Source organism: Mesoplodon mirus (assembly GCF_964341445.2).
Source record: "Mesoplodon mirus genome assembly, chromosome: 13".
Classification (NCBI taxonomy): Eukaryota; Metazoa; Chordata; class Mammalia; order Artiodactyla; family Ziphiidae; genus Mesoplodon; species Mesoplodon mirus.
The window spans coordinates 2,108,594-2,122,477 of record NC_138989.1 but is presented as its reverse complement, the minus strand read 5'-3'; the positions used below and the strand labels follow the sequence as shown (position 1 = coordinate 2,122,477).

Below are 13,884 nucleotides of genomic sequence, written 5' to 3'. Positions count from 1 at the left end.
TTTTTAAAATTTTATTTTATAGAAATATACTTGATTTACAATGCTGTGTTCATTTCTGCTGTACAGCAAAGTGATTCAGTTATACACGTATATACATTCTTTTTGTATTCTTTTCCATGATGGTTTATCACAGTCTATTGAATATAGTTCCCTGTGCTCTACAGTAGGGCCTTGTTGTTGATCCATTCTACATATACTAGTTTGCATCTGCTGACCCCAAACTCCCACTCCATCCCTCTCCCACTCCCTCCTCCTCGGCAACCAGCAGCTTCTACTATTGACCTCCGGTTTCATTCTTTATTCTGTAGCCATAGAGAACTCCAAACACCCAAATCCAGTCATTCTGTTCTTCTGCTTAAAATCCTCCCAGGGCCCCCGCTTCGGTTGGAAAAGACTCCAAATCCTTTAAATGGTCTCAGTTCCTTGTGGGCAGCTGTTCTCTCCTGTGCTGTTCCTTCGTCCTGGAATATTCTTTCTGTTTCTCCCTGGTTGATTCCCACCCATCCCTGATGCCTAAACCCAAGGGTTACCTCCCGAGGAGACCCTGTTTATGTGTGTATCTTTAGATTTATCAAAGCATAATTGATGGGGGGAGGGATAAATTAGGAGTTTGGGATTAACATATACACACTACTATCTATAAAAGAAATAAACACAGGGAACTAGATTCACTATCTCATAATAACTTATAATGGGAAAGAATCTGAAAAAGAATACACATATATGTAGAACTGAATCACTCTACTGTACACCTGAAACATTATAAATCAACTATACTTTGGCCCTGAACCAAGATGGCGGAGCAGGAGGACGTGCTCTCACTCCCTCTTGCAAGAACACCAGAATCACAAACAGCTGCTGGACAATCATCGACAGGAAGACACTGGAACTCACCAAAACAATACTCGACATCCAAACACAAAGGAGAAGCCACAATGAGACGGTAGAAGCGGCACAATCACAGTAAAATCAAATCCCATAACTGCTGGGTGGGTGACTCACAGACTGGCGAACACTTATACCACAGAAGTCCACTCACTGGAGTGAAGGTTCTGAGCCCCACGTCAGGCTTCCCAACCTGGGGGTGCAGCAACAGGAGAAGGAATTCCTAGAGAATCAAACTTTGAAGGCTAGTGGGAATTGATTACAGGACTTCAACAGGACTGGGGGAAACAGAGACTCTACTCTTGGAGGGCACACACAAAGTAGTGTGCGCATTGGGACTCAGGGAAGGAGCAGTGACCCCACAGGGGATTGAACCACACCTACCTGCTAGTGTTGGAGGGTCTCCTGCAGAGGCAGGGGGTGGCTGTGGCTCACCATGAGGACAAGGACACTGGCAGCAGAAGTTCTGGGAAGTACTCCTTGGCGTGAGACCTCCCAGGCTCTGCCATTAGCCCCACCAAAGAGCCCAGGTAGGCTCCAGTGATGGGTTGCCTCAGGCCAAACAACCAACAGGAAGGGAACCCAGCCCCACCCATCAGCAGACAAGCAGGTTAAAGTTTTACTGAGCTCTCCCGACCAGAGCAACAGCCAGCTCTACCCACCACCAGTCCCTCCCATCAGGAAACTTGCACAAGCCTCTTAGATAGCCTCATCCACCACAGGGCAGACAGCAGAAGCAAGAAGAACTACAATCCTGCAGCCTTTGGAACAAAAACCACATTCACAGAAAGATAGACAAGATGAAAAGGCAGAGGGTTATGTACCAGATGAAAGAACAAGATTAAACCCCAGAAAAACAACGAAATGAAGTAGAGATAGGCAACCTTCCAGAAAAATAATTCAGAATAATGATAGTGAAAATGATCTAGGACCTCGGAAGAAGAATGGAGGCAAAGATCAAGAAGATGCAAGAAATGTTTAACAAAGACCTAGAAGAATTAAAGAACAAACAAACAGAGATGAACAATACAATAACTGAAATGAAAACTACACTAGAAGGAATCAATAGCAGAATAACTGAGGCAGAAGAACGGATAAGTGACCTGGAAGACAGAATGGTGGAATTCACTGCCGCGGAACAGAATAAAGAAAAAAGAATGAAAAGAAATGATGACAGCCTAAGAGATCTCTGGGACAACATGAAACACAACAACATTCGCATTATAGGGGTCCCAGAAGGAGAAGAGAGAGAGAAAGGACCAGAGAAAATATTTGAAGAGATTATAGTCGAAAACTTCCCTAACATGGGAAAGGAAATAGCCACCCAAGTCCACGAAGCACAGTGAGTCCCATACAGGATAAACCCAAGGAGAAACACGCTAAGACACATAATAATCAAACTGGCAAAAATTAAAGACAAAGAAAAATTACTGAAAGCAGCAAGGGAAAACTGACAAATAACATACAAGGGAAATCCCATAAAGTTAACAGCTGATTTCTCAGAAGAAACTCTACAAGCCAGAAGGGAGTGGCATGATATACTTAAAGTGATGAAAGGGAAGAACCTACAACCAAGATTACTCTACCCAGCAAGGATCTCATTCAGATTCGATGGTGAAATCAAAAGCTTTACAGACAAGCAAAAGCTAAGAGAATTCAGCACCACAAAACCAGCCCTACAACAAATGCTAAAGGAACTTCTCTAAGTGGGAAACACAAGAGAAGAAAAGGACCTACAAAAACAAACCCCCCCCAAATTAAGAAAATGGTAATAGGAACATACATATCATTAATTACCTTAAATGTGAATGGATTAAATGCTCCAACCAAAAGACACAGGCTTGCTGAATGGATACAAAAACAAGACCCATCTATATGCTGTCTACAAGAGGCCCACTTCAGATCTAGGGACACATACAGACTGAAAGTGAGGGGATGGAAAAAGATATTCCATGCAAATGGAAATCAAAAGAAAGCTGGAGTAGCAATACTCATGTCAGATAAAATAGACTTTAAATTAAAGAATGTTACAAGAGACAAGGAAGGATACTACATAATCATCAAGGGATCAATCCAAGAAGAAGATATAACAATTAGAAATATATATGCACCCAACATAGGAGCACCTCAATACATAAGGCAACTGCTAACAGCTATAAAAGAGGAAATCGACAGTAACACAATAATAGTGGAGGACTTTAACACCTCACTTACACCAATGGACAGATCATCCAAACAGAAAATTAATACGGAAACACAAGCTTTAAATGACACAATAGACCAGATAGATTTAATTGATATTTATAGGACATTCCATCCCAAAACAGCAGATTACACTTTCTTCTCAAGGGCACACGGAACATTCTTCAGGATAGATCACAACTTGGGTCACAAATCAAGCCTCAGTAAATTTAAGAAAATTGAAAGCATATCAAGCATCTTTTCTGACCACAACGCTATGAGATTAGAAATGAATTACAGGGAAAAAAATGTAAAAAACACAAACACATGGAGGCTAAACAATATGTTACTAAATAACCAAGAGATCACTGAACAAATCAAAAAAATACCTAGAGCCAAATGACAATAAAAGCACGATGATCCAAAACCTATGGGATGCAGCAAAAGCAGTTCTGGGAGGGAAGTTTATAGCTATACAAGCCTACCTCAAGAAACAAGAAAAATCTCAAATAAACAATCGAACCTTACAACTAAAGGAACTAGAGAAAGAAGAACAAACAAAACCCAAAGTTAGCAGAAGGAAAGAAATCATAAAGATCAGAGCAGAAATAAATGAAATAGAAACAAAGAAAACAATAGCACAGATCAATAAAACTAAAAGCTGGTTCTTTGAGAAGATAAACAAAATTGATAAACCATTAGGAGACTCATCAAGAAAAAGAGGGAGAGGACTCAAATCAATATAATTTGAAAAAGGAGAAGTCACAAAAGACACCGCAGAAATACAAAGCATCCTAAGAGACTACTACAAGCAACTCTATGCCAATAAAATGGACAAGCTGGAAGAAATGGACAAATTCTTAGAAAGGTGTAAACTTCCAAGACTGAACCAGGAAGAAATAGAAAATATGAACAGACCAATCACAAGTAATGAAATTGAAACTGTGATTAAATATCTTCCAACAAAAAAAAGTCCAGGACAAGATGGCTTCACAGGTGAATTCTATAAAACATTTAGAGAAGAGCTAACACCCATGCTTCTCAAACTCTTCCAAAAATTCGTGGAGGAAGGAACACTCCCAAACTCATTCTATGAGGCCACCATCACCCTGATACCAAAACCAGACAAAGATATTACAAAAAAAGAAAATTGTAGACCAATATCACTGATGAATATAGATGCAAAAATCCTCAACAAAATACTAGCAAACAGAATCCAACAACACCTTAAAAGGATCATGCACCATGATCAAGTGGGGTTTATCCCAGGGATGCAAGGATTCTTCAATATACACAAATCAATCAATGTGATACACCATATTAACAAACTGAAGGAGAAAAATCATATGATCATTTCAATAGGTGCAGAAAAAGCTTTTGACAAAATTCAACACCCATTTATGATAAAAACTCTCCAGAAAGTGCACACAGAGGGAACATACCTCAACATAATAAAGGCCATATACGGCAAACCCACAGCAAACATCATTCTCAATGGTGAAAAACTGAAAGCATTTCCTCTAAGATCAGGAACAAGACAAGGATGTCCACTCTTACCACTATTATTCAACATAGTTTTGGAAGTCCTAGTCACAGCAATCAGAGAAGAAAAAGAAATAAAAGGAATACAAGTTGGAAAAGAAGGAGTAAACTGTCAGTGTTTGCAGATGACATCATACTATACACAGAGAATCCTAAAGATGCGACCAGAAAACTACTAGAGCTAGTCAATGAATCTGGTAAAGTTGCAGGATACAAAATTAATGCACAGAAATCTCCTGCATTCCTATACACTGATGATGAAAAATCTGAAAGAGAAATTAAGGAAACACTCCCATTTACCATTGCAACAAAAAGAATAAAATACTTAGGAATAAACCTACCTAGGGAGACAAAAGACCTGTATGCAGAAAACTACAAGACACTGATGGAAGAAATTAAAGATAATACCAACAGATGGAGAGATATACCATGTTCTTGGATTGGAAGAATCAACATTGTGAAAATGACTATACTACCCAAAGCAATCTACAGATTCAATGCAATCCCTATCAAATTACCAATGGCATTTTTTACAGAGCTAGGACAAAAAATCTTAAAATTTGTATGGAGACAGAAAAGACCCCGAATAGCCAAAGCAGTCTTGAGGGAAAAAAAAACGGAGCTGGAGCAATCAGATTCCCTGACTTCAGACTATACCACAAAGCTACAGTAATCAAGACAATATGGTACTGGCACAAACACAGAAACATAGATCAATGGAACAAGATAGAAAGCCCAGAGATAAACCCGCGCACCTATGGTCAACTAATCTATGACAAAGGAAGCAAGGATATACAATGGAGAAAAGGCAGTCTCTTCAATAAGTGGTTCTGGGAAAACTGGACAGCTACATGTAGAAGAATGAAATCAGAACACTTCCTGACACCATACACAAAAATAAACTCAAAATGGATTAGAGACCTAAATGTAAGACCGGACACTATAAAACTCTTAGAGGAAAACATAGGAAGAACACTTTTTGACATAAATCACAGCAAAATCTTTTTTTGATCCACCTCCTAGAGTAATGGAAATAAAAACAAAAATAAACAAATGGACCTAATGAAACTTAAAAGCCTTGCACAGCAAAGGAAACCATAAACAAGATGAAAAAACAACCCTCAGAATGGGAGAAAATATTTGCAAACGAATCAACAGACAAAGGATTAATCTCCAAAATATGTAAACAGCTCATGTAGCTCAGTATTAAAAAAACAAACAACCCAATCCAAAAATGGGCAGAAGACCTAAATAGACATTTCTCCAAAGAAGACATACAGATAGCCAAGAAGCACATGAAAAGCTGCTCAACATCCCTAATTATTAGAGAAATGCAAATCAAAACTACAATGAGGTATCACCTCACACCAGTTAGAATGACCATCATCAGAAAATTTACAAACAACAAATGCTGGAGAGGGTGTGGAGAAAAGGGAACCCTCTTGCACTGTTGGTGGGAATGTAAATTGATACAGCCACTATGGAAAACAGTATGGAGGTTCCTTAAAAAACTAAAAATAGAATTACCATATGACCCAGCAATCCCACTACTGGGCATACACCCAGAGAAAACCATAATTCAAAAAGACACATGCACCCTAATATTCATTGCAGCACTATTTACAATAGGCAGGTCATGGAAGCAACCTAAATGCCCATTGACAGACGAATGGATAAAGAAGATGTGGTACATATATGCAATGGAATATTACTCAGCCATAAAAAGGAACGAAATTGGGTCATTTGTAGAGACGTGGATGGATCTAGAGTCTGTCATACAGAGTGAAGTAAGTCAGAAAGAGAAAAACAAATATCGTATATTAACACATGTATGTGGAACCTAGAAAAATGGTACAGATGAACCGGTTTGCAGGGCAGAAGTTGAGACACAGATGTAGAGAACAAACGTATGGACACCAAGGGGGGAAATCGGCGTGGGGGTGGTGGTGGTGTGATGAATTGGGCGATTGGGACTGACATATACACACTAATATGTATAAAATGGATGACTAATAAGAACCTGCTGTATAAAAACATAAAGTAAAATTCAAAAAAAATTTATAGAAATTTGTAAAAAAACAAACTATACTTCAATTTAAAAAAATTTTAAGGTATAATTGATAATAAAATTGTATGTAGTTAAGGTGTACAACTGATGCTTTAATGCACATATATACTGTGAGATGATGGCAGTTGAGCTAATGAACATTATCGTCATATAGTAACCGCGTGTGTGTGTGTTGAAATCCCGGAACAGCTCCCCTCCCTAAGAAGGTTCAAGCGGTCTCTTTACTAACTCTCACGGCAGCCTGTCCTTGTCCCTCTAGCATCTTCCACATTCATACACCAGCGCTGCATCACTGCCGCTCTGCCACTGCTCAGGGGGAAGATCCATGGGGACAATGGTTGCGTCTCCTTTGTCCCCCACAGCATAGCTGACGGCAGGCAGAGTGCCAAGCACCCTGGAGATGCACTATAAACACACCTGCATCTCTGGGTTAAGAGACGGAGCTTATTACTCCCGGGATTGCCTAAGAACACGGTCCAGGCAATAGTCCGCTTCTGCAACTTCAGGGCAGAAGAATGAAAACTTTTCTCACTAGGAAGTGACGCTTAGCCCGGAAGAGGCCAGAAAGCATGCCCTTGGTGAGGATAAGGAGAGGAGACTTTAGATGCCCTGGAGGCTAGGTGGCTGTGTGACACGGATGGCTGTGTGCTCCCAGGGACAATCTACAGGGCATGTCTTGCAGGGCACATTTTCTGATTTTTCAACAGCACTTGGAAATCCTGACTTTTATGTGAGTTCTCTCAATTTTAAAATGTTAGCTATTATCTTTATTTTAAAATATTACGGGGACTTCCCTGGTGGCGCAGTGGTTAAGAATCCGCCTGCCAATGCAGGAGACATGGGTTCGAGTCCTGGTCCGGGAAATTCCACATACCACAGAGCAACTAAGCCCGTGTGCCACAACTACTGAGCCTGAGCTCCAGAGCCCGCGAGCCACAACTACTGAAGCCCATGCGCCTAGAGCCTGTGCTCTACAACAAGAGAAGCCACCGCAGTGAGAAGCCCGGGCACCGCAACGAAGAATAGCCCCCACTGGCCGCAACTAGAGAAAGCCCGCATGCAGCAACGAAGACCCAACGCAGCCAAAAAATAAATAAATGAATTTTAAAAAGTTAAAAATTCTTTCAGATGTAGAGAACAAACATATGAACACCCAGGGGGGAAAGTCAAGTCGGGGCGGGGAGGGGGTGGTGGTGGGATGAGCTGGGAGATTGGGATTGACATGTATACACTTATATGCATAAAAGAGATAACTAACAAGAAGCTGCTGTATAAAAAATAAATTAATTTAATTAAATTTTTAAAAACCAATGTTGTGTTAGTTTCAGGTGTACAGCAAAGTGATTCCATGCATCCATCTATTCTTTTCAAACTCTTTTCCCACTTAGATTATTACAGAGTATCAAGCAGAGTTTCCTGTGCTCTACAGCAGGTCCTTGTCGGTTACCTATTTTAAATACAGCAGCACGTGCGTACATGTCGATCCCCAAATCCCAATCTATCCCTCCCCCACCCCTCCCCCCATAACCACAAGTTCCTTCTTTAAATCTCTGTTTCTGTTTTGTAAATAAGTTCATTTGTATCATTTTTAAATGACTTTTAAAGTTATAAGTGTTCTCTTATGGTAACTTGCTTGAGAAATTTCTTCTAGCTCCACACTTTATCTCCATGATACTGCTACTAAGATGATTTGTAATACCAGAAGGCTGTGTCTTTATCCATAAAACCCTTGACACCCATAATTTCTTTTTATTCCCCTAACATTTTGGCGGGGCACAGTCATCTATTGTAGATGCTCAAATAGGAGTTGCTCTGATCTTCCTTTCTTCAGCTTTCCAAGGCGGAGTGAGTCTCAGCTTACCGGAGGGTCTTGCCTAAAGTGGCAGGTTATCTGCTGGCCAGGCTGTGCGGGGATGCCTGACCCCAATCCTAATTCACGACCATTCGACAGACCTCTCAGACGGGCCTCTTTCTACGGAGGTGTCCTATAAAATGCGGGTCACAACTCACATCCGTTTAGTGGGTCATGACCAGTATTTTGTAAACAAAGCAGAAGAGAATAAAACAGGATGGAATGGAATAGAAGCTCCCAGACTGGACTGTACATGGAAAGGCAGGTATGCTTTCATGAAACTTGTCTTTCAAGGGGTGTGTGTGTGTATGTGTGTTGTGTGCGTGTTTGTACATGTGAATACTGCATCTCCTTGTATATTTCTTCCATAATTCACAGTCAAAAAGTCTGAAAACCCAGTGTTCTAAAGTATCAGACTCCCAGAGATATTTTGGATTTAATTTTAACTGAAAATCATCTTCCATCTCAGTTTGGGATGTCCTGAGCAAACTACTGTCCCCAGTAAGTAACAAAATAATATATAGCGACAATTACAATAATGATCACAGCTCATGTCTATTAAACTGTATACACTGCCAGGCACTGTATGAATGCTTTACCTGTATTATTAATGCCTTTACACCTGTAACTACCCTGTAAGATAGTCACTAGCTGGTACCACGTATGACCAACTGAAAGCACAGTGAAGTTTTAAACAACATGCCCGAAGACCCACAGCTAGGTGGGGACAAAGCCTGGACTTGACCCCAGGAAGCCCAGCTCCAGAGCTGCACTCGCAACCATCACACACAGCTTCTCACGGCAAACCCTCCCCAAGCCTCACCTGTATCCTTCAGCTACACTCAGTCTATTAAAATTACATGTTTTGGCAAACGCTTCCAATCGCTTTGAATGTTTAACAGCGGCAGTTGCTTTGGAAATGACAAGAGCCTCGTGTTAGAAGCAGGTGAACCTGTTCATTCACCAAAGATGAGGAAGGGAAAATGTCACCTCGAGATTCTGGCTGCAAGACAGGACTCCCTGGTGCCAACGAGGGCAAACCACTGGTGGCCAGAGAGGAGAGGAAATGTCTTCGACAGGTCTGTGGAGAAGACTTTCATTCTAGAAATAAAGTGCACAGGGGGCTTTGGAACAAAAGGACTCTACAGGCACAACATGGAAATTGGTGGCATTTACCAACACAACAGAATCTGATATTTATACCGTGTGACACCTCTTCTTTCTGAAAATCTGCTTCAGCACTACCTTGCCTGTCTGAACACACCGTACTGGACAAAAAGTCGACTAGTAAGACCTCTGAGTCACCAGAGCAGACGTTGCAAAACTGTGTCCCTGACTTCGTGCAGTTTGCTTCCTAGAAGCCCATGTCAGACCCTCACTCAGCACCTACTGACTCTTAGTTTGTACACAGTTCTAACTAGTCAGCTGGTTTATTCTTTAAATTCACAGCCACGTGGAAGCAAGCAGGCAGTACAGCAGTAAGCAGATCTCTGCAAATCTGTTCATAAAGACGACATCCACATTTATTGAGCACTTACTGTATGCCAGTAATACCAAGGGCGTTACTTGCATTTTCTCATGTAATACTCACACAATCCAGTAGGGGGCACGATTAGCCCTCATTTCACAGGCGAGGAACCGGCGCAGAGAACCTTGCCCAGGGACACACAGCCCAGAAGTTCCAAGGCTGGAGTCTGAACCCAGACGACAGGGCTCTAAAACTCACATTTATGACCACTGTCCATAGCATCCCCTCCCATTTTAGGCAAACTGTGAAGAGTGAACACACCAGTACACAAAGTGCAGAAGGCTAGAACGATTGACTTTTCTGTTTTGTTTGCTACTGTAGTCCCAGTGCTTCAAGCGGGGCCTGGAACATAGTAAGTTCTCAATAAACATTTGTGAAATGAAATATGGACACACATTTTAGGAGGCCCTAGCATCACCCCTGATATTTCTGTGCCACCGGGAAAATCATCATCATGTCCCCCGCTCTCTGCAATCTGACACAAATGACCAAAGTCCACTCAAGAAGAAATACATCACTTGAATAGCTCTACATTTATTAAAGAAATGTAATTTGTAGTAAAAGCTTTCCCGCAAAGAAAACTCCAGTCAAAGATAGTTTCACCAGGGAATTCTAACAAACATTTAAGGACAAAATAATCCCAATTCTGCACAAAGTCTTCCCAAAATATTGAAGAGGAGGAAACACTACCCAACTCATTCTCTGAGGCCAGAATTACCCTGATACTAACCCAGACAAGGACATTACAAGAAAACTACAGGACGCTATATCTCATAAGCACAAAAATTATAAACAAAATTTTAGCAAATTGAATCCAACAATATATCTAAAAAGGGTAGCACAGACTTTGTCTCAGGAATGCAAAGTTAATTTAACATTTAAAAACCAGTCGATGTAAGAAAATACAATAAAAAGAAAGATCATATGATCATCTCAATAGACACCCAAAAAAGCATGTGAGAAATTACAGAATCCATTTCTGATAGCAACTCTTAGCAAAGTGATGATAGAAAGAAACTCTCTCTGCTTTCTTGGTTGTGGTGATGATTTCATGGGTGTATAAACATGTCGACACTTCCAATTCAAATATGGACAGTTTATTGCCTCACAATTATTTTTAAAAGTAAAAGTAGTGAAATCACAGCTGATTTCAAGAAAGGAATTTAAAAGTTTGGGAAATAAAAAAACTATAGGGAGTTCATTTTAACTGGAAGATGAGTAAACATTTCCTTAAAATCCATGGAAGCAGAAAAGGAGCTTGTTTTTTTTTTTTTTTACTATAGGCTTCTTAATGATGTATGGTGTAGTAATGTTATATTCTGACTGTAAATATATACATTAGACAGGAATGACACATTTCAATGAAAATGTGTTTCTGTTCATGCTTCGCAAGCAAAGCCATCAAACTAAATAAGCACAAGGCGAAGATGGCTTAAATAATGCTTTTCTCACGTGTGCTTCACTCCCACTCCACGAATTCCCCGAGTGGTTTCTCTAATCTGTTGCTGCATCACAGAGAACTCCAAAACTGACCTAAAGCAACCATCTTTTGCTCAGGATCATTTGGAAGGGCTCAGGCGGTGGCTGGTTCACCTCTGTTCCACGTGGCATCAGGAATACAGCTGGTGGGCGAAGAGGCTGCACGCCCACCCCCATGCCTGTGCCTTGGTGGTCCTCGGTCTGTCTGTCTGTGTCTCTTCCACTTGGCTTGCACCTCTCAGCATGGTGCCCTCAGAGGAGGTGCACTTCTGACTTCCAGGAACTAGAAGCTATTGAGCTAGTTAGACACACCACTCCCAAAGCAGCAGGACCTCTCTATTCTGTTAAAGCAGCCACAGGATCCCCCGAGGTTCCAGGGCTGGAGAAACGGACCTCAGCTCTGGGCGTGGTCACCTTGCAAAAGAGCAGGTAGAATGGGAGATGTTTTTATGGCCATTTTTGGAAAATAGAACCTGCTAACGGTAATAAGGTCCTCGTTTCGCTCGTGTATATGACCTACTCTGTGGATGGGTCTCAATTCCCATTCCGCCCTCCACCCTGCCTCATGCCCTAGAGTGGGGCGCTGACCTCCGTGGGCTCCATCACTCAGCCGGCTTCCTTACCCTTAGGCGTCCATCCGTCCGACTGGATTCAGCCAGAGGAGGCACTGGCAGGCAATCAGTGGGTGGTCAGAGAGAAAGGTCAGAGTACTTATTCCTCCGAGCCTGCTCTGCTTTCCGCTGTCCTGGCAATGGTTTCCCCTTTCCGTGCCCGCAGCTTCTGTCGGATTCCCCCGGCCTCGGCTCTGGGAGTCAGCCAAGCTGTTCCATCGCTGCTTCGCCCCCTTGGGGTTTACGGATGATAACAGCTTCCTGCGGTCACCGGACCCTGGCTGCAGCACCTCTTACTGGTTCTCCTAATCATCCCCACACACCTATAAACGGTCCCCTGTAGGCTCCCCAAAACCCCAGCTGAGTGGGCCCTTCATTTCCTGCCAGACCCTGACTCAGACATTTTCTGCGATGCCAGACTCCTCTCCGGGCGGGTACTCATCATACCCTTCGCTGAAATGGTGAGCCAGTTTGGGAATTAGGCTTGGGTAGCCCTCTTACCGTCAAGGTTCAGTCACTATGTAATCCAACTAACTAGAAGAGTCACTAGCCATCATTAAGATCACGAGCTGAACAGGGTGAGTCCAGGTCACCAGGATTCTTGACCTTGAGTGGGGTCGAACAAACCCTGCCAGCTGCCTGGAGCCCCGGGGCCAGCACTCATGCCAGGCTGGGGAGCAGGGGGCACACTCATGGTGAATGTGATTATCTCTTTTATTTCCTGTTGGATTGGCAGCCGCTGGGTTGTGGCACATCCGTCATGCTGAAAAGTGCGCGACGTCCGTGGATTAAAAATTAATTTACTGTCCAGCCTGGCTTGCAGCTGGATGCCTTAATTGAGTTTTCTTGTGACAGTCTTGCTGAGCACCAAGGCATCATTTAGCCCAGTCTCGAGGCCTCGGTGTTGGGAGAGAGGTTTATGAGCTCTGTAATACAATTATCTTCCAGCACGCACAGAACGCTTATCTTCAAAGTCACTCACGATTCATCCTGGGTTCTTTACGCCTACGGAACTAGGGATACAGTTATTGATCTGCTTCCTCAAAGACACACTGAACGGTCTTGAGTCTCAATGGGAAAGATAGGAGAACTTGATCCTGTTGTTGGGAAAGCCCTTCTTTGGAGAAGCACATTAATTAATCCAGTGAAACATTTAATTGAGTGGCTACTATATGTTCAGTATGCAAATGAATGTGACATAATCCCTACAGAAGCTTACAGTGATCCTTTTAGCCAAGTACAGTATCAGTGACATGGGTTACAGAGGCAGCTCTTTATTACTGGGTAATCATAACGTTCTCCAGAGCCTGCTTTCCTTACTTAAGGGATATTTATTGCAGTGCTGGCTCTGCACCAGCCACATCCCGAATATCAACCCTCTAACCACCGGAACATTCCTAAGATTGGTCTCACATTGTTCCTGTCTTGCACACGAGGAGACAGGGATCTCTTTCTTGTCTCCGTCCACAACTCCATCTACCGTAATCACTTCAGCCCTGATGCTCCAGAGGAACATTCTGCTATTGTGAGCTGGTTGGTCATATCCCAGACACACCCTCTGGAGTCATGAGAAGGTGTTCTTTGATGCCCGCTTTCCACTCTGAGGCATTTCCGAGGACTGGTTTAGAAGGTGTGCACATGCCAGGAGATGAGGTCGCCCTCGCGGTTGCACAGGTGGCTTGTGCTTGATCAGGGACCCCTCCCGGGGGGGCACGATCCCTTCTCACGCAGCATCAGC

At 42.4% G+C, this 13,884-nt stretch overlaps 1 protein-coding gene across 1 annotated transcript in view; it reads right to left on the bottom strand.

The window, feature by feature from the left end:
• STX2 (syntaxin 2) overlaps positions 1-13,884 on the bottom strand; it is a 249,267-nt gene that overhangs the window by 44,877 nt on the left and 190,506 nt on the right. The gene's annotated exons all lie outside the window — the stretch shown is intronic.